Here is a 22,533-nt window from a genome sequence, read left to right as displayed (position 1 = left end):
CATGGAATGCTAGGGGCTTGAATGCCCCTAACAAGCAACTATTGCTAAAATGCAATCTAATTTTGTCTAAACTAGATTTAATACTAATATAAGAAAATAAATTGAATAAGGAAGAAGGAGAAAAATTAGGAAAAAGACTAGGTAGATGGAAAATAGAAATTAGAGAATCAAATAGGGCTTTAGGAGGAGTCAGAATTATCTGGAACATGTAGAAAATAGACATCAAAACTATAGAATCCAATAACAATTGGATGGGAAGTAGAGTTCTTAGATACAGACATAATATTTAGTAGTAATTAATGTATATGGACCTACACAAACCATAGATAAGAAAAAGTATGGGATGAGCTCAACACATGTATGGAAAAATACTCCAACAAAAACATAGTCATTGGAGGAGATTTTAATGCCATTCTAGACCTTGATGAAAAATACAGAGGTACTCAAGTGATCTCTAAAGCAACTATGGATTTTAGGAACTGGGTAGGGGACAATAAGTTATTAGAAATCCCAACCAACAACAAAATATTTACTTGGAATAATAGAAGGAAGGACTTTAATTACATAGTAGAGAAACTAGACACATTTTTCTTTAAAGAAGATTTAACAGTCACAACAAATATCTAGCCTATAGCAGGTTTTGATCCTTATCCAGTAAGAATAGAATTTAAAGAACCTAAAAAACCAAATAGGAATCCTTTTAAGTGTGAAAAATGTGGTTTCTAGATAAAAACTTCATGGATAGCATCAAACAATGGTGGCAAGAAGGTAATTTTATAGGATCAAAGATGTATTACTTTGTTTCAAAAATAAAAATGATAAAAGAAAAAATATTAAGATGGAACAAAACTCACTTCAACAACATTTTCAAAGAAAAACTTAAAAACTTAAATGAAGCAGTTATTAAAAATGGTATGGACAATGGAAAATTTATTAAAGAAAATGAACTACTAGCTAAATAGAAAGACATATTAGCAAAAGAAGAGATATTTTGGTAGTATAAATCAAGAGAAGAATGGCTTGTAGAAGGAGATAAAAATACTAATTTTTTTCCTAATAGCACTATACATAACAGAACTATTGACACAATAACTAAAATCAAAGATGGGAATGGAAATATGGAAGATAACTATTCAAAAATAGTAGAAATATTTGTAACTTGGTATGAAAACTTACTCAACAATTTTGATTTCTCCAACTAGACTACTCAGGAAAAGGTGCTAAGGGATATCCCCAAAGTGCTAATAGAATCTAACAAAGCAACACTTAATAAACCCTTCACCAAAGAGAAAATTAAGGTAGCCCTCTTTAATCTTAACTTAGAAAAATCTTTGGGGCTAAATGGGTTGCAGGCCTTCTTCTTTCAAAAATGTTGGGATATCCTAGGAGAATATCTATGGAGAGCAATCGAGGCTTCTAGAAATGGAGGATCGATACTAACTGAAATTGATCATACTTTTCTTGCTCTAATTCCAAAAAATCAGGATTAGACTCGCCATGCAATTTTAGACCTATTGTGTTATGTAATATCACCTATAAAAGCTATTCAAAAGCATTAGCAAATTAGATTAAAACTATTCTCCCAAGAATTATCTTTGATAAACAAATTGGTTTTGTGCTAGGAGATCCATCATGGATGGGATATCAATAATTTAAAAAACCATCTTGTTAGAATAGATAATACCAAGAGGGGGGGTGAATTAGTATTCTACAAACTTTTTCCCACAACTAAATATTGTTAATTACTTTTATGAAAGTAAACTAACAATTTTGAATAGCAAATATAACCATGCATATAGAGAACTCATAACACCATTATTTGTTAACTAGGAAAACCCTGGCCAAGGGAAAATAAGGTGGGGATGATACCCACTAGATGATTCACTAAACAATAGGATCTTGTTAAGGATATTGACCCTGTTAGGATTCTATGAAGTACATATAATGTCCCAAGTCCTTGTTAGAGGACTAGGCCTTGTTAGAAGCCTCAACCCTATTAGGAGTTTCTTCAACCTTGTTAGGAGTTGGAAGATCAAATACAATTTATGCAACAAGAGCCCACTGCCCTAACATGCAATTATACAATTTGGTTCTTCACAAGAATAGATATATATATACAATACTTTCTCTCTATTTTATTTTGTACTTATTTTGATCATACATTAGATGTAGTTCACATATCACCAATCACAAATCTCACATAGATCATATATATGTTGCATAGTTCATCATAAATCGCACACTTATCTTCACAAGATAAGATCTTTACTTATGTCTCACATATTCATAAATCTCTACTCAGTCAACCTTCATTCCTTCACACACTTGATATAATATAAAATAACTTATGGAATAATATCCACATAGTTTGCTTATCATGACTTAGCAAGTATTTTGTTACCAAAATAATTCCTCAAGTTGTACAATCATTTTCTTTGGTATATATGCTTTGTTATGCACTTTAAAACACCCACATTGGTATTTTAGCCATATCTTACATTGTAGTGTCCATACACACCTACACACTAGTATACATCATCATGACAATTTTGTAGATCTTTCCTCAATTGGACATTAGCTAACTCGCAATAACTCATCCGTACATATCACATATGTTCTTTTTGCTACTACAAATTGTCTAACACTTAGACAAGTTTCTATCTCTAAATGCATAAATGAAATGTTGAATATATATATTTCCATAAATGAAAACCATTAACACATCTATCTAACTGATTCGGGGGATATTTTCACCAAAAATTAAAGTATCTTCAAAACTCCAATAAATGGCATAAGTTTTAAGTCCTCTAAATCCTAGATCCAACACAATTCAAATGAATGAAAAAGGAGTTCATACACAAAAGTTATAGCCAGTCAAAGTTTGGTCAAACCAAGGACAGAGGTCATCAAAAGGTAAAAAAATAATCATCTCAAAAGTGGTCAACAATGAATTTCAAATTGAGGATCTCGTCGAGAGCTTTCTAGCGACATTCATTTCATTAAAAATGGAGCTCGTATGCGAAAAATATGCCCGATTGAAGTTTGAGATGATGAGGTGGAAGAAAAAAAATAAAATTAAATAAAAATTTAAAAAATAAAATTAACGATGCCGAGATTTGAACCTATGACCACCGGCCCCTAAAATCCAACCAGTGGACGTTACACCACTGGCAACCTTTGAAACATGTTAGACAAATGTTTATTATATGGTTTGAAATGGTGCTAAGTTTAGTTAAAGGCTAGAGGTCAGTGTGGTGGTTGGAACCACTGACCTCCCTCTATTACATGCATTTTCAAAATCTCCTTTGCCATTGCACCACGTGAGTGGCTTGTGATATAATTAGTGCAGATTTTATTTAAAGTGTATCAAGCTCGATTCCCTCTTGTCTAAGTAAAGGCAATTAGTAAATAAGGACAAATTTATAAAATAGACATAAGTCTCATTCTAAGGAGAGACTTTTGTAAGGGTCTAAATATTTTTTTCCCTATTGTTAGACATTTTTTTGTATAAAAAGAGAGGTTAGGGGCCTTTTGAAGGCATGAAAATTAAGGGAGAAATTATGCAAATGGTGAGAGAGAGTTTGTCTATATGGAGACAATGATTTTTCTGCACATAGTGGAATTTTGCTGCATGTGCTTGAAGGGAATTGTCACAAATCACTTCTATTGATATATTGGAGTTAATCGGATCATCCCCCTATTGGAGCTGGACCCGAAGACATAGTCATTCCCGGATGAACTCCAAAATCAAATGTGTTGTGTCTCTATCTCTCTTTCTATCATCTCATTCTATTTTTCTTATTTGCAATTACATTAATTTTGCTTTATTAAATCTTTAAAATTAACTTTATGTAATTGGTTAACATTATCTGTAATAGTCCTAGATCCTAAAAATTAGATCAAATTTGGTATCAGAGCTTTGTTAGACTAGTATTGCAGATTTGAATGTTAACAAGATCCTAGTTGAATCAAGGCAAAGGTGATCTTGAAGAATATAATCCTGAGATCAGAAAATGAAGAGCTAATCCACCATTTTAGATTGAAGATAAAGGTGGTGGACAAGGTTTAGAAGATCAAAATGTCCAGAAGACTCTCCAGAGTTTGCAAACAATGGTAGAAGTTTTTTTACAAGAAAGAGAAGAGAAGATGTGAAGGCATGTAGCTCGTGATGACAAAGGGAAGAAGAAAGGCATTGATGATGATCATGATTGTGAGCCTCTATCTCCTCCCTCTTCTCCCTCTTCTCCTTCTCCCCCTTCTTCTCCTTCTTCTACACATTTTGAGTCTTCTAATATTTTTAAAGGTGGACATAAGCCTTGAATTAAGTTGGATGTAAAGTTTGTCTTGCCAAAATATTTTGGGGAGTTAAATGCTGAGAAATTAGATGACTGGATTCAGCAAGTAGGAGTCTACTATAGAGTCCAAAACCTTGTAGATGATGTTGATAGAATTCAGTTAGCCACTCTTCGATTAGGCGATGTAGCTCTAACTTGGTGGGAGAGTAGGACCCAGCATGAAACTTCAAAATATAGTAAGTTAAATATGTCTTGGTTAGAATTTGTTAGTGCTTTAAAGAAGCAATTCTACCCCCTAGGCCATATGCAATAGCTAATGATGAGCTAGCAACATTTTAGACAAGGGAAAGGTCAAACTGTCCAAGAGTACACCCATGAGTTTTGTAAAAGGGCTATTTCATTAAATGTCCCATTGTATACCTAGGACACTTTACTCAAGTATATAGGTGGTCTTCATTCTTACCTAAGGCACTCTATTCTCATCCTAAATCCTTGTGATTTGGATGAAGTATGTGTCCAGGAAACACATTTAGAGTCAAGAGGTAAGGGTACCTTCATTGATAAGTCTGACAAAAAGTCATCGAAGTCTGAGGAAAATCCCAAAAGAAAAGGGAAGGGTAAAAAGACAGCTACAGTAAAGAAAGAGGGTGAGAAACCCACATTCTTGCATTGCAATAAAGAAGGGCATGATGATTCTAAGTGTTGGAAGCTGCATCCTGAAAAGAGGCCGAAGCGATTTGGTGGAAATAAAGGAAAACAAAAGACTTATGTTGTAGCTCAACAAGATCTTGGATCTGACTTCGGAGATGAAACAAAGATCGTTGCTACTGGGATCCAAGGTAAAGGAAAAGGTATTTCTCTTTCATCAGCTACCAGTTCTTCTAGCATAATTGCAAGTACAAGTGAAGATTCTTCTCCTAAGAATGATAAGAAAAGGAATGAACTATTTCACATTCGAGTTGTCATCAAGCAAAATAAGGTTGATACATTATTTGATATAGGTTCTCAAGTTAATTTGATATTTGAGAAAATTGTTAAGAAGCTCAATCTGACTACAACACCTCATCCAAAGCCATACCCTCTTGGATGGGTTTGCAATGATACAAAATTATAGGTAAACAAGCAATGTAAGTTAAGATTTTCTATCACTGCAAACTTCGTAGATGAGGTAGAAGCTGATGTAGTCCCTCTAGATATTTGTGGTCTTGTACTTGGGAGTCCCTACTTATATGATCGATAGGCTATCTTCTATAGGGGGTAAAATAAGTATCATTTGTTTAAAGATAATATTGAATACATTGTACGAGCACATAAGGTTAAGACTAATCTGGCACTGGTTAATACTGGTCAAATGAAAAGGTTAGTCAATTCTAGTAAGAATTTTGTGTTGATGATTGTAAAAGCCAAAGAAGATGAGACATCTGAGGCATTTAAGGGATGTGATCCAAAACATAAAGATGAAATGGTCAAAGTTGTTTCTGCCTACGATGACTTGTTTTCAAAACCAAAGGGATTGCCTCCTAAAAGAGAGATACAACATGAAATTTAGTTACAGCAAGAAGTGCCACTTCCTAATATCGACATGTACCGCTTATCAGTCTTGCAGAATGAGGAAATCAAGAATCAATTTCAAGAGCTCATGGAGAAAGGAGTTATCTGTCCTAGCACTTCTCCTTGTGGTTCTCCTATTGTGTTGGTTCCAAAGAAAGATGGGACTTGGAGAATGTGCATTGACTATAGACCTTTGAATAAGATAACGATAAAGAACGGGTACCCTCTTCCTAGAATTGATGATTTACTTGATTAGTTGAAACATGCAATTTATTTCACTAAGCTAGACTTACGTAGCGGATATCATTGGATAAGAATAGTGGAAAATGATATTTGGAAAACTACTTTTAAGACAAAAGAGGGACTTTATGAGTGGTTGGTTATGCCATTTGGGCTTTGTAATGCACCAGCTACATTCATGAGTCGTGAATGATGTCTTTCGTCCTTTTATTGATGATTTTTTTATTATCTATCTAGATGATATTCTTTTATTTAGTAAGTCTTGGGATGATCATGTAATTCATGTAAAAAAAGTACTTGATGTATTGAGAAAAGAAAAACTCTATGTAAAGATGTCAAAATGTGAATTTGCAAAGACATCCTTAGTGTACTTAAGTTATGTCGTAGGAAATGGTCAATTGAAAGTAGACCCTACGAAGGTTGAATGTATTGTAAAATGGCCTAAGCCAAGTATAGTTACAAATTCAAGAGCTTTTTAGGTGTAGTTCAGTACTGGAGTGTCATGTCCCCTTTTCAAATAATTAAAAAATAACAATCTTTGCTAAGACAGGCAGGCCCAAGAAAGTGAAGTTTCGGAAAAAGGGAGTTAATCTTTGGAAACCGTTGGACTAATAAATGATAACTATTATTAAAATATGTTTCATTAACCTCTCTTGGATGTGAGTTACAGTTATGCCCTTTTTAAAGAGGTTTGGAGGCATTTTGGGGGGGGATTCCAGACTTGATTTTCGCTCATTCTTTGTTATTCTTCAGAGGCTGCCAAACCTGTGGAGAAGGAGACCCAAGAACGGGAGTTTGCAGGTTTCCAGGGAGACCCAAGAATGGGATTTTGCAGGTTTCCAAGAAGGCTAAGGATGGGAGTTTGAAGCCATTCCATGTGCATGCTCATACAGAGTTTGCCTTTGTGCTGAACAGTGCAGATTTGTGAGTTTTCGGGTGTGTTTTTGTATGAGTTTGGTGTTTACAGTTGAGTATTTCATATCAGTTTGGGTTGCTGCTGTATATCAGACTTTTAAATGTTAAAATAGAGCTGAATATATATATTGGGATGTGATCAAACTTCTGAGATAGATTATTAGTGTTTTTGTGGTGTTTCCGGGCATATTTTGTGCTATTTCGGGAGCCCGATGAGCATAGTTTTGGTCCTACATTTTTTATCTGTTGTGTAAAGTATATATGGATCTAGAAATGTCAATTTTTAGGCTGTTATGCTGCTGAAATTTCTGTAAAAACTTCCATTTTCAGATTTATTAATAATTTGTGAAGTTGTGAAGCTTTTAGCACTATTTTCAGCGTACCCGATTTGGGGTTTCTTGAGGAATTTGGTGGATCTTTGAGATATTAGTTGTTTGATTTTAAAGATATGATTTGAGGCTTGAAATACCATGAAAAATCAGAAAAGGGAAATTTCAGTGGTATCAGAGCCATGATCTTGCCAGCCTGAGGGTTTGTAGAAGTTTGCAGGTCAGTTTTGACAACTACCCAGATCTTGCATTTCAGTTTTGAGAACTACCCAAACCTTGCATGTCATAAGTTATGATTGCATGTTGCTTCTAATCACATACATGTCAAAATTTATGGTTTCATGCTACTTCTAATCATTTTCATGTTAGCTCTTGGTGAATTTGGTGGTTGTAGAAGTTTGCATTTCAGTTTTGACAAGTACCCAGATCTTGCATGTCAGTTTTGACAACTACCCAGATCTTGCATGTCATAATTTGGTGGTTGCATATTGCTTCTAATCAGTTGAATGTCCAAATCTATGGTTTAATGCTACTTCTAATCATTTTCATGTTAGTTCTTGGTGAATTTGGTGGTTGTAGAATTTTGCATGTCAGTTTTGACAACTACCCAGATTTTGCATGTCAGTTTTGACAACTACCCAGATCTTGCATGTCATAATTTGGTGGTTTCATGTTGCTTCTAATTAGTTGCATGTCCAAATATATGGTTTCATGCTACTTCTAATCATTTTCATGTTAGTTCTTGGTGTTTGAAGAAGTTATATCCTATTGGGGTTACACTCTACTTTATCCAGAATGGACAGGTATAGTATAGAGTCTCAGAGGGAACGATCTTGGACAATTGATAGCCAGAGTCAAAATAGTAGAAAGGATGGTTATTTAGAAATTCAAGATAAACTTATGAAAATAAGCCATGACATGTCTAAACAGTTGGTTGAGCACCACCGTATAATGAATGACATGTTATCTGACCCAGCTAAGGTGGATAAGTTGACTGGATTTCTATTTGGCAGATTTTCTCATAGGACAGATGATACAATTCCCAAGAACTTGCATGAGGAGTTTGAGAAACTAGCTGATAGCCAGGTAGAGGTCTCAGATTCTACTTTTCCATAGGAGGTGGTGGGAAAGGATATTACATAGATTGATAGTAACAGTCAACTTGATACTCAAATTGAGACAATTGTTTATAGGTTGTCAAAGGGTGATGCCACAGGTATTCAGGATGGTATAGTTACAACAGGCAGTGACTACAGTGTAGTGGGTTCAGATGATGATTATGAGGATGTTGTTGTGCAGGATGGTGAGATACCTGGTAGAGATGATCAGACATTGAGCATTCATGACTTTGCTGAGAAAGAGTACCAGGCGTAGTTAGATGCTTCATCACATGAGGTTGAGGCAGGTAGTACTTCACATGATTTATCCCGCCAGCTGAAGGTGAGTGAAGATAGTACTGTGACTTCATTACCTCATCATGATAGGTATGTGGAGTTAGTTGGTATTGGTCATATTACTCAGGTGAGGAGTTTTCTTGAGTTACCAGTTGATTTTAGTTTACGGATATGGACTCGAGATTGTTATATTGGTGTTTGGGATTCAGTTGACTGGAGATCTTTAACACTTTTTGGTAGCAGTGTTTGTTTGGGTGCTATCATGGATTTGATTAGTAGATTACATGGTGTTGTCTTTTCTTGTACTAGTATCTTGTCTGATGTTGGTATTAGTTTTTATACACCGGTGTTGGGCTTTGTTCATATATCCAGTCGACCATACTTGCTGGAATGTGTTGATGATCTTTCATATTTGGCAGTGTGTACAGATGAGTCCCAGGATCATATTGGCATTGATGACATCCAGGAGGATGTAGTGGGCAATTTTGAAGACTTAGTTTCTTTGGGTATAGAGGAGTTGGACAACAGTGCTACAGTTTTTGATACTCTGTATGTTGATATGAGCTTTAGAGTTGATTCACGGGACATGGATGGTAATACTCTAGAGACTAGTAACTTTGAGGATACTCCTTTAGACAGTGCATCAAAGGAGGTTTATAGGAGACATTCAAGCCAATGCTATCATGTGTCTAATCAGTTGAGAGTTAGTGACCGAGACATTGCTATCACTTGCCAACATTTTGATGCTGCTTGTCAGTTATTAGCAGTTTATGGATGGGGTTCTCCTACTAGTGATGAGCAGGAAGGAAGTTATCTTTCCTTGACAGAGATCCACTCTTTATGGGAGGCTATTCGGATTTTGAGACAGAATTATATGCAGTTGGTAGCTGACAGAGATTATCTTATGGAGTGGGGTAGTATAGCATACGATGCATTGTTGGCCAAGGAAGATGAGGTGAGTGAGCTTACTGAGTAGCTTGAGGTGACTTCTGAGATTCTTGAGAGTACACAGTTGGCTTTCAAGGAGTCACAGTTTCATTTGGCTAAGGTGACCATGGAGTTAGAGCGACTACATTCTTTATCTGATTCTATACAGTCACAAGCTATGGTGTTTGGTGATTCGAGGATGTCCATGGCTGAGATTGTCAGAGACAGTGGAGATGGGGGTGCATCCATCCTTGATACTAACATTGGCATATCAGGTTCATTCCCACTAGAGTCAGGTTTAGTTGAGTTGGGTATTGTAGCAGATTATTGTATGCCTGAAAGGGTGGTGTCCTCTAGTACTGAAGGAATAGAGACTAGAGATGTATCAAAGGTCATGTGTGATGTTGGTGAGTTGACAGTTGGCATGGTTCCTGCTAGTAATACTACTCCCTTGGTGATATCTTGGAGGTAGTAGTCAGTTCCAACATGGTTGATGATCAATTGCAGTTAGTTTCATCTGGATTATAGTCTGAGCCACTGACTGAGATTGGCGCATTCAATCAGCATTACACTGTGAGGTACACTCATCAATTTACCTTTGATGACCATGTTGATGAGATTATGATACAGAGATGTACTTTGGTTCCTAGTGCTTATCATCAGTTATGGAATAGTTTGATGCCTCGAGATGAGAGTTGTGATGGGCACGACATGGCGACAGGTTCTGTAGTTGATAGCTTGATAATACATGACTTAGAGTAGGAGTTTTGGAGTGATGCTTCAGCAAGTGTTGTTATTGATTCTACTCCTTTGGCTATGACATCTCCTGACTTAGCTAGTGATTAGTCACAGTGGGTTGTATCACTTGTTCATGGTGAGCTATTGACTGAGGTTGGTTTTTTTAATCAACATTATATTGTAGGGTATGTACATCAGTTAACAATTGATCCTTATGGTGAGGAGTTGATGGCAGGAAAATTTGGTTTGGGCTCCATTTCTTGTTGTTTATCTTGTGATGGCTTTTCACCATCAGGGGTGCATGGGAGTTATGGTTATGAGATAGTGGCCAATGATCTACAGAGTTGTGTTGACTATAGGAGTTGTACAGTGTGTGGATTCTCCATACTTGGTATAGTTTCATTTGAGAGCATTCACCATTGTTGCAGAGTTGGATTGTACATTCCATATAGGCCAGTGGAATGCATTGATGGTATTTACTATGTTGGTAGTCCAATTTACTTGGGTTTTTATATTCTAAGAGTTTGTGTCTCATGGGTTTTTGACTGTGGTAATGGTGATTTTGGAGTTTGGTTGAGCTATAATTGCCAGTTTGATTATGGATTCCTCTTGGTCATATTGCAGAGGATCTTGCAGGAGTCTGTGTTAATTGGTAGTAGTATAGTTCATAACTACATTTGGGATCCAGGAGGATTGATTGGTTTATTGTTCAGCCATTTCTTGAGGACAATCAATGTTTGGGAGGGGAGGACTTGTCATGTCCCCTTTTCAAATAATTAAAAAATAACAATCTTTGCTAAGACAGGCAGGCCCAAGAAAGTGAAGTTTCGGAAAAAGGGAGTTAATCTTTGGAAACCGTTGGACTAATAAATGATAATTATTATTAAAATATGTTTTATTAACCTCTCTTGGATGTGAGTTACAGTTATTTCATTTTTAAAGAGGTTTGGAGGCATTTTGGGGGGGGATTCCAGACTTGATTTTCGCTCATTCTTTGTTATTCTTCAGAGGCTGCCAAACCTATGGAGAAGGAGACCCAAGAACGGGAGTTTGCAGGTTTCCAGGGAGACACAAGAACAAGAGTTTGAAGGTTTCTAGGAAGGCTAAGGATGGGAGTTTGAAGCCATTCCATGTGCATGCTCATACAGAGTTTGCCTTTGTGCTGAACAGTGCAGATTTGTGAGTTTTCGGGTGTGTTTTTGTATGAGTTTGGTGTTTACAGTTGAGTATTTCATATCAGTTTGGGTTGCTGCCGTATATCAGACTTTTAAATGTTAAAATAGAGCTGAATATATATATTGGGACGTGATCAAACTTCTGAGATAGATTATTAGTGTTTTTGTGGTGTTTTCGAGCATATTTTGTGCTATTTCGGGAGCCCGATGAGCATAGTTTTGGTCCTACATTTTCGAGCTGTTGTGTAAAGGCTATACGGATCTATAAATGTCAATTTGTAGGCTGTTATGCTGCTGAAAGTTCTATAAAAATTTCCATTTTCAGATTTATTAATAATTTGTGAAGTTGTGAAGCTTTTAGCACTATTTTCAGCATACCCGATTTGGGGTTTCTTGAAGAATTTGGTGGATCTTTGAGATATTAGTTGTTTGATTTTAAAGATCTGATTTGAGGCTTGAAATACCATGAAAAATCAGAAAAGGGACATTTCATGGAGAAAGTTCATTGCAAACTTCTCTTATATTGCATCACCATTGCACATATTGACTAGTACCAAGGCAACTTCTCAGTGGGGAGGTCCACAACAAAAGGCTTTCGACACTTTGAAGGAAAAGTTGAGCACCGCACAAGTTCTGGCTTTACCAATTTTACATCAACCATTTGAGATTGAGACAAATGCAAGCGGGTTAGCCATGGGAGTTGTACTCATGCAAGGAGGTAAACTAGTCTGCTACCACTCTGAATCTTTTTCGAGAGTAGTAAGTAACTATCCTACTTATGATAAGGAACTTTATGCTTTAGTTCAGCATGTTAAAAAATGGAAGCACTACTTAATGGGAAAGGAAACTATAATCCACATTGATCACTAGCCACTACAATATTTGCACTCACAATCTAAGTTGCAACAGAGTAGAAATTTTAGGTGGATGGGTTTTCTACAACAGTTTCATTTGGTAATTAAGTATAAAAAGGGTTCTCATAACAAAGTAGTAGATATGCTCTCTAGGCCTCCTATTAAGAATGCTTTGATAATCCTTCAGAATAGTTCTATGGTTCATGAAAGTTTTCAGGAACAATATGCTAATGATGAGAACTTTAAGGATATCTATGCAGCTTTAATCCAGGGTAAACATGTGGAAGAGAAAGATTACTATGTGCAAGATAATTTTTTGTACCACTTGGGAAAACTATGCATTCCTAAAGATGAACAAGCACATGTAATCCGTGAAGCACACACCTCTTTGATTACAGGGCATTTTGGGGTAAGTAAGACATTAGCTCAATTGCAAAAATATTGTTACTAACCTCGTATGCAAGAAACTGTCACCAAGTATATAAAAGGATGTGTAATGTGTGCAACCAGTAAGCCAAGTAATAGGAAATTGGGTTTGTACACACCATTACCTGTACCATCCCGTCCATGGGAAAGTGTGTCTATGGACTTTGTGGGGGGTTTACCTATGTCTAGGAAGGTTCATGATTATTTGTATGTAGTAGTTGATCGGTTCAACAAAATGTGTATTTTAATGCCTTGTAAAAAGAAAGTCACTACTGAATTGACTGCTCATTTGTACTTTCAAAATGTATGGGTTCATTTTGGATTACCCACTTCCATTGTATCGGATCAAGATTCTCAATTATTAGGGGAATTTTGGTCATCTTTGTGGGGACTCATGGATACCAAGCTGAAGAAGAGTAGAGCCTTCCATCCACAGACCGACGGACAGACAGAAGTAGTGAACAGGACAGTTGTGCATCTGCTTAGAGGTTACTGCAGCAAGCATCCTAAGTTGTGGGATGAAAGTCTTCACTATGTGCAACATGCTTACAACCATGCAGCACACTCTTCTACAAAGAGGTCTCCTTTTGAGACTTGCTTTGAATATTTGCCAAAAACACCAATGGATTTTGCTTTTGGAAAGGATGACATCATCAATGGATGCCATGATGCAGAAAGGGTTTTGAAGTTCATCCAAAAGGTCGAAGCAATCCATCAGGCAGTAGACACATAGTTAGAGCAGAGCTAAGAAAAATACAAGGCTCGCCATGATAAGCATCGCATTCATCATTAGTTCCAAGTTGGTGATAGAGTTTGGTTACATATCAGTAAGAAAAGAATGCAAGGTGAAGGAAGGAAGCTCAAGCCTATCAGGTATGGTCCTTTTGAAATCTTGAAAAAGATTGGTACCAATGCCTTCCACCTTAATCTTCCTCCATACATGCAAATTTACTCAGTTTTCAATGTTGAGAATCTAAAGTTGTATGAGCCTCCAATGATCTTGGATGAGGACATCAGTGTTCAGGTTCCATCAGTTGATGATCTTTCACTAGAGTACATGACAGAATTGCCAGAAGATGTCATCCTAGGCAAGAATGTCAGAACTTCATGAAGAGGACTAGTTGAATACCTCTGAGTGGGATTCAAGGGGATGCATCCAAGCAAGGCAAGATGGATGGATATTGGTAAAGTGAGCAAGAAATACCCTCACCTTCTTTCTGAGTAATCCAAACTTTTAGTGGTCCAAAAGCTTCTCAATGGGGAGGCTTTATCTGGGGGATATTTTCACCAAAAATTAAAGTATCTCCAAAACTTGAATAAATGGCATAAGTTTTAAGTCCTCAAAATCCTAGATCCAACGCAATTCGAACGGATGAAAAAGGAGTTCATACTCAAAAGTTATAGCTAGTCAAAGTTTGGTCAAACTAGGGACAGATGTCATCAAAAGGTTAAAAAATAATCATCTCAAAGTCAACAATGGATTTCAAATTGAAGATCTTGTCGAGAGCTTTCTAGCAACGTTCATTTTGTTAAAAATGGAGCTCGTATGCGAAAGATATGCTCAATTGAAGTTTGAGATGATGAGGTGGAAAAAATTAAAATTTAAAAAAAATTTAAAATTTTTAATTTAAAAAAAAAAAAGAAAAAAATTAACAATGCCAAGATTTGAACCTGTGACCAACGGCCCCTAAAATCTAGGCGGTGACCATTACACCACTGGCAACCTTTGAAACATCATAGACAAATGTTTATTAAATGGTTTGAAATGGTGCTAAGTTTAGTTAAAGGCTAGAGGTTGGTGTGGAGGTTGGAACCACCGACCTCCCTCTATTACATGCATTTTCAAAATCTCCTTTGCCATTGCACCATGTGAGTGGCTTGTGATATTATTAGTGCAAATTTTATTTAAAGTGTATTAAGCCCAATTCCCTCTTGTCTAAGTAAAGGCAATTAGTAAATAAGGACAAATTTATAAAATAGACATAAGTCTCATTCTGAGGAGAGACTGTTGTAAGGGTCTAAATATATTTTGCCCTATTATTAGACATTTTTTTGGATAAAAAGAGGGGTTAGGGGCCTTTTGAAGCCATAAAAATTAAGGGAGAAATTATGCAAATGGTGAGAGAGAGTTTGTCTATGTGGAGACAGTGATTTTTCCTGCACATAGAGGAATTTTGCTGCATGTGCTTGAAGGGAATTGTCACAAATCACTTCTATTGATTTATTGGAGTTAATCAGATCAGTCCCCCTATTGGAGCTGGACCCGGAGACGTAGTCCTTCCCAAATGAACTCTGAAATCAAATGTGTTGTGTCTCTATCTCTCTTTCTATCATCCCATTCTATGTTTTCTTATTTGCAATTATGTTAATTTTTCTTTATTAAAGCTTTAAAATTAACTTTATGTAATTGGTTAACATTATCTATAATAGTCCTATATCCTAAAAATCAGATCACTAACCATATTTTCAACAATCTCCCCCTTTGGCATTGATGGAAACATTTGGAAAAATTGATAAAGTCCCAAAATGATGTCATAAATAATCAAAAACAAATAAAAGTAACTACAAAAAATTGTCTTCAAAACATAATAATTTTATTCATATTTTGATGGATCATTACATTCCTTATCACTCATTTACATTGATACATTAGTGTACTCCCCCTTATATATACAATATACAACTTACAACTATACAATTTTTCTTCTACATAATACTCCCCCTTTGACATCAATGGAAAAGGTGTCAAAAACTATATCAACAAGAACTAGGTGGTCTACTGCTGATCAACTTGATATTCTAGAAAAATAATCTGCATATACAAGTTTTAGTCTTTCTATATCCTTATTCTAGTTCTCCTTTACTAAATCTAAAATAATAATCAGTGTGCATAGTGCATAAGGTGCCACTTCAACTGCACTTAAGTTAGTATAGGCAAATTTTTCATAAGTCTTTGCTACAAGACATTCCTCCAATTGGTTCTACAAAATGTTGATCTTTTCTATAAAAAAATCTTTAAGAATATAGAATCTCTTTGTTTCCTTCTCCTTATTAGATTCCAAGCCTCTTATCACATCTTCTATAGTCTTAACTTATGCTCCGCAGTCCTTAATATTGGTCTCTAGGAGTTGTAACTTAGTAATGAGTGTTTCAAGTTTACTCATCTTATCCTTTATTAGGCTCTCAAAATTATTTAGGTACTTGTATGATAATTCACACTATCCATATGACATTTTTCCCTTCATTAATGTGCTTTCTCATTTCCTTGATGCTTCCATCAAGTGCCTTTAGAATATTCCTCACATTGGTGCATATTGTATTAAATAGTGTTACATCACGTTTAGCTTGTGCTTGCACTAAAGCTACTTCTACTAAACTTGTGAATTCCTCATCAAAGGTTTTCACCAACTCCTTGGCCTTTAACTACAAGTCTTGATTTGTTGTAGTTGTAGTAATTGACTTTTGCATTATGTCCAAGACTTTTGTTAATGTCTTCTCCAAAGACTTTACTAATTTGTTCTTCTCAAACAACTTGCTTAGTGAGCTCATCAATCTTTTTTGATCTTCATCATCTGATATTGTTTCTGATGGGCTAGCTATTGGCACTACATTAGATATAATTTTTGGGGATGCATAAGATATGTCAGCCTTATGCTAGAACACTACCTTCCAAATTTTTGACTACACATGTTCTAGATTGGGCAAGAATGTTTATCCTTGCATTATAGTCTTCCACTTATGCTTAAGATGCTTAAGTTTAGAATCTTCCTATTGGAAATTATTGAAAAGATCATGAATGAAGAGTAATGGAATTGGTAAAGAATGTTTTCGATCATTTTTTTTTCATTGATGTCAAACTTGCTACTTGCAAGAATGACAATTTCTTAAGTGATTCAAATACTATCAATTGGTTGATTGACAAGGAGGTGGAAATCAATAAGATGTAACTAGAGTACCTAGAGAAAGGTTGAAGTTATAATGTTGTAATGAAGTATAAGGATCAATTAAGCCATTGATGAAATAGTGTATTGTTGACATACTCTAAGACATAGAGGATGGACACACTAAGACACATCAAAAATGTGAGGATTAACTAAGTTCATTGGAGAGAGCTGAGCAAGCTAGTTAGAGCTGAGAAAGTTTAACTTTAGTGTAAGCTGAGTAATTATTCAGATACTGAGTAACACAGAATCCTTTAGGTGCCGAGTAGCAAAAAAAGATAATGGATGCCGAGTAAGTCTTCAAGTGCCGAGAAAAGTAGAAATGCTATAGGTGTCGAGCACCAGTAAAATAACAATAGAAGTCAACTAACATAGAAGGAGTCGAGCATCAATAATGTTGAGTTGCTGCATTATTTGTTAAGTCAAAGATTTGCCAGATCAACAGCGATAAGTTTGTTACATCAAATTTTTTGAATTAGTTGGATGATAAGGATGATGAGTAGATTTCATAGAATTTTATGTAAACCATGCAAACCAATTCAAGGTGAATGCTAATGGATTTATCTTGAAGTTTCTAGAAAAAAAAAATTGGAGGGAAAACAATACCATTTTCTGAAGATCAAATTAAGATTTGAGCAGGAAATGAAGAATAGAACTTCTTTATAAGGAGTTACAGGTCAGAGATCAAAGGTGCATGCATGAGAGGGAGTTGGTCATAAAGTATGGTCATGTGAAGAAGCCAAGAGGAGTAAGAATAGAGCATCAGGACTCTGAGTTGATCAAATAATCATGGAGTGTATTGGCATAATGAGTGGAAGAACTCAAGCAGACAGATCTTGAAGGGTGAAAAAGCTATTAGCACTGCAAGGGAGGAAAGTCAAGCAAAGAAAAGAATTGAAGAGCGATCTGAAATTTGCAAGGATGAAGTTGCAATCTGTATTAGGTCAAAATCCTTCTAATACTTTCTTACCATTATATTAGACATTGAAACCCTACATTGCTAGGTTAGATTAACAGCTAGGTGGATAAGCCTTAGGAAAAGGATAAAGAGATCCTCAAGAGAAGGATAAAGAGATCCTCAAGGAAAGGATAAAGAGATCCTTAGGAGAAGGATAAGAGATCCTTAGGAGGAGGATAGGAGATCCTTAGAGAGGGATGAAAGATTCTTTTGAGAAGGTGACTGTAAATCCCATGGATTTGGGTGAGCCTAACAACTCTATTTAAATCCTTTAGCAGGGTGATAATCCAAGTTAAATGTTCTTAAGTCCTCTAACATGGCACACTCTTAATAGGGTGTAGAAATCCTTTAATAGGGTCACATTTAACAGTGTGTTTTAGCCTTTAATAGGGAAAACCATCAAAAGTGGTTGAAATCAATTGTGTAGTTATTTAGTGGGTATCATCCCACCCCAATTTTACCATCTTATTCCTGGAGGGTTCCTAGGTCATCAAAATCCTTAGTGTTATGGTGCGATGCATGTTTAATTTTCATGATTGTTTAATGTTCAATTGCATGCATGATAATTTTAGTTATGTTCCATTAAGGATTAGAAGAAAAAAAAAGTTGTATTGGACATCATTGGACCTTGGATAACTTATTCACCCCCCCTCTTAGTTATTCTAAATAATTCTAACAATTGGTATCAAAGCCCACTACTGATTTGTTTCAAGGTACTAGCAGTAGAAAGATCAAGATGTTTAAGAGAGAAGTTCCCAAGCTAAACAAAGACAACTTTGTTGCATTGCAAAGTTTGATGAAGCTACACCTTAGATCAATAGTTGACTATGCATAAACCTCAATCACAGTTGATCATGTAGACCCTATAGGACCCCTCACTACAGATGACATGAGCAAGAATAAGGAGCACAATCAAGTGATGTTAGATATTGCTTCAGCTCTAAGCTATGTCGAGTATGATGACATCAAAGGATGTGATATTGCACATTAGAAGTGGGAAACATTATCAAGAATCTATGGAGGAGATGATAATGTCAAGAGAGTCAAAAGAGAGAGCCTAAGAGGAAAGTTTGATGACATGAAAATGGAAGAAGGAGAGAATGTTGCTAAATATGGTGCAAGAATGAAGGAAGTAGTAAGTGCCATAAGAAGCCTAGGAGGATAGCTAGTAGAAGAAAAATTATGTAGCAAATACTTGAGAACTTTGCTTCCCATCTATGCTATAAGAGTATCATCCATCCAAGAGTTAAGGTGTGTACCAGGAAATGCATTGTCATTTGAAGGAATAATTGGAAGACTCACTTCCTTTGAGCTATCCAACTTTGACAACTACAAGATAGAAAACTTTGAATCTAAATTCAAAGCCAAGATGACATTAAAAGACAAGAAGGAGATGCAAACAAAGAAAAAGAGTGGAAAAGGAAAGTATGTATCTAGTGACAACAGCACTGATGAAGATGATGTAGACCAATTGGAGGCATTACTAGCAAGAAGATTTCATAGAGGAAGAGGCAAATTCAAAGGTAAGCTACCAATAATTTATTTTAATTGTAATAAAGTTGGTCACATTGTAGCCAAATGAACAAAAAAGAAAAATCACAAGGATGCAGGAAACTTCAAGAACAAGAAAGAGGACAACAAGGACTATAGAGGTAAAGGCAAAAGATGCTACATTGTTGAAGAAGACTCTGATGAGAATGATGATGAAGTAGTCTATGTGGCTATGAAAGATGAATCAGATGAAGATGAAGCAACTGCCCTGGTAAATAGCATGAATAGGAATGATAGATGGATCATAGATAGTGGATGATCTCATCACATGATTGGAGATAAAAGTAAGTTTATTTTCTTTACTCAATATGAAGGAAATAGTGTTAGATTTGGTAACAATGCACCATGTCAGATCAAAGGGAAAGGTAGTATCTAGCTTATTGAAAAGATATCATGTGATAATGCATACTATGTTGAAGGCCTGAATTATAACTTGTTAAGTGTCTCATAGTTAGGCAACATAGGATGTAAGGTTGAATTTAAAAAAGGAGTTGCTAAGATCTATGATTCTAAAGGAAGTCTAATAGGAAAAGGTGATCAGACTAAGAGTAATTTGTTTTACCTTGACATGGAAGATGCTTCTTATCTCATTGTTCAAACTAATGATGTATGGTTATGGTACAAGAGGCTATGTCATGTAAATTTTGGCAATATGATAAGCATCAACAAAATTAAGAAATTCAGAGGACTACCAAAGTTGAAGAAGCCTGATAACACCATGTGCAAACAATGCCAACTAGGAAAGATGACCAAGTCAAATTTCAAAAGCAAGACCTATACTTCTAATGAAGTATTAGAGCTAGTTCATACTGACTTGTGTGGTCCTATTGAAGTGCAAAGCTACAAAGTGATAGATACATAATGCTATTTGTAGATGACTATTCAAGGATGATGACAGTTATGTTTTGAAACTAAAAGTAGATGCATTCCAAATGTTCAAATAGTACTTGGCTAGAGTAGAGAAAGAGACTAGAAAGAGCCTAAAATGTCTCATATCTGATAGAGGAGGTGAATTCACATCAAGAGAATTTGAAGAGTTCTGCAATGAAAGAGGAATCAAAAGGTAGACATCAACACCCAGGAGAAGGAATAGATCAGTTATTGACTGTGCCAAAACCTTAATGATGGAGAAAAATGTTGCACTCAAGTATTGGAGAGAAGCTATAAGTACTATAGTCTACACACTCAATAGAGTTCAAGTCAAGAAAGGTACAAATGCAACACCTTTTGAATTATGGTATGGGAATTCTCCTAATGTAAAACATTTCAAAATATTTGGATGCAAATTCTATATATATTAAGAGCCTAGAAATGGAAAGTTTGATGCAAAGAGTGAGGAAGGCACATTTCTTGGTTGTTCTACTAGAAGCAAATCTTATAAGTGCTTGAATGTTAACACTAACAAACTAGTAGAAAGCACAAATGTGAAGTTTGATGAGCTTGCATAAGTTCAAAGTGTTGAGAATACCAAGAAAGTAGAAGAATACAAGACCTTTGTATAATTTTATGAAGGTATACCTAATAATGGTGAAGTTGCAACTCAGAATGACAATTAGCAACAAAATCCAGTATCTGCCAAGTCGCAGACAGTGAATGTCGAGCAATAGACACATTCAAAAGCTAAGTTGTAGAATATAGAGAATGTTCATTCAAATTCTAAGAATAGCCAACATGAAAAAAATGAACAGATACCTGATGAAAATATACATTTAGATTCAGAAAGAGACAATGTGCAAACAAGGAAGAACCAATATTAGCAAAGTATGTAAGAAGAAATCATCTTGCAAATCAAATTATTGGGAACAAAGAGGCAGGACCAATAACAAGGAATAGACTTAGAAGTGAAACATGTCTGCTCAGCAAAATGGAACAAAAAATAGTAAGTGAAGCCATAAAAGATGATGACTGGTACAATGTTGTGAAAGAAGAAATAGAACAAATTGAGAAGAACAAGACATGGACCTTAGTCTCAAGACCAACTGACAAGAATGTAATTGGAACCAAGTGGGTGTTTAGAAACAGGTTAGATGAGAATGGTGAAATCACAAGGAACAAGGCAAGACTAGTTTGTAAAAGGTATGCAGAAGAAGAAGCACTACACTATGGAGAAACTTTTGCTTCAGTTATCAGAATGGAAGGAGTAAGGACCTTACTGACATATGAAACCTTCAAAATATTTAAAGTCTATCAAATGGATGTAAAGTTTACATTTTTGAATGGTATACTTGAAGAGGAAGTCTACATAGAGCAACCAGAAGGTTTTGTTGATGAAAAGAACAAAAATAAGGTATGAAAATTACACAAGGCTCTATATAGATTAAAGGAAGCCCCTAGAGCTTGGTATGAGAGAATTCACAAGTTTTTAGTGCAAATAGGATTTGAAAGAACTGATGACAATAGAAACATGTACATAAAATTAGAAGAAGGTAAGGACATTCTTGTATCTAAAATATTTGTGGATGACATAGTTTTTGGAGGAAAGGAAGTACTTTGCAAACATTTTTCTGACAAAATGAAACATAAATTTGAGATGTCAATGTTTGAAGAAATCAAGTTCTTTGTAGGATTGTAAGTACATAAACTAAAACATGGTATATTTGTGACACAATAAAAATACATCAAGGAGATACTCAACAATTTTGGATTAGAAGATTCCAAACCTATCAACACACCAATGGCAACAAGACATAAGCTATCCAAAAATGATGAATCAACTGAAGTCAATCAAAAAATGTATAGATCCATGATTGGAAAACTACAATATGTTGTACATAGAAAACTAGACATAGCACTAGAAATTTGAATAGTGGAAAAATTCTCTACTAATCCTAGAGAAAATCATCTCATGGTAGTAAAAAGGATAATGAGGTATCTCAAATGAACTGATGATTTTGGCCTATATTACAAAAAGAATGAGGAGTTTGAGCTCAATGCATACACAAACATAGATTAGGGAGGCAACATTGATGATAGGAAAAGCACAAGTGGAGCAGCCTTATTCTTAGGTAAAAGGCTAGTTACTTGGACTAGCAAGAAACAAACATGCACATCTCAGTCCACTGCAGAAGCAGTTAATTGCACAAACATTGTGTGGCTCAAACATCTATTGAAAGGAATGAAAGAAGAGGTAACCAAACCTATAATACTATATTGTGATAATACAAGTTCTATAAACATATCTAAGAATCCAGTAATGCATGAAAAAACCAAGCATATTGCAATCAAGTATCACTATATCA

The sequence above is a fragment of the Cupressus sempervirens genome, chromosome 3 (genome assembly GCF_028749045.1).
Source record: "Cupressus sempervirens isolate cs-2001-9-10 chromosome 3, ASM2874904v1, whole genome shotgun sequence".
Taxonomy (NCBI): domain Eukaryota; kingdom Viridiplantae; phylum Streptophyta; class Pinopsida; order Cupressales; family Cupressaceae; genus Cupressus; species Cupressus sempervirens.
Note: the sequence above shows the minus strand (reverse complement) of the source record.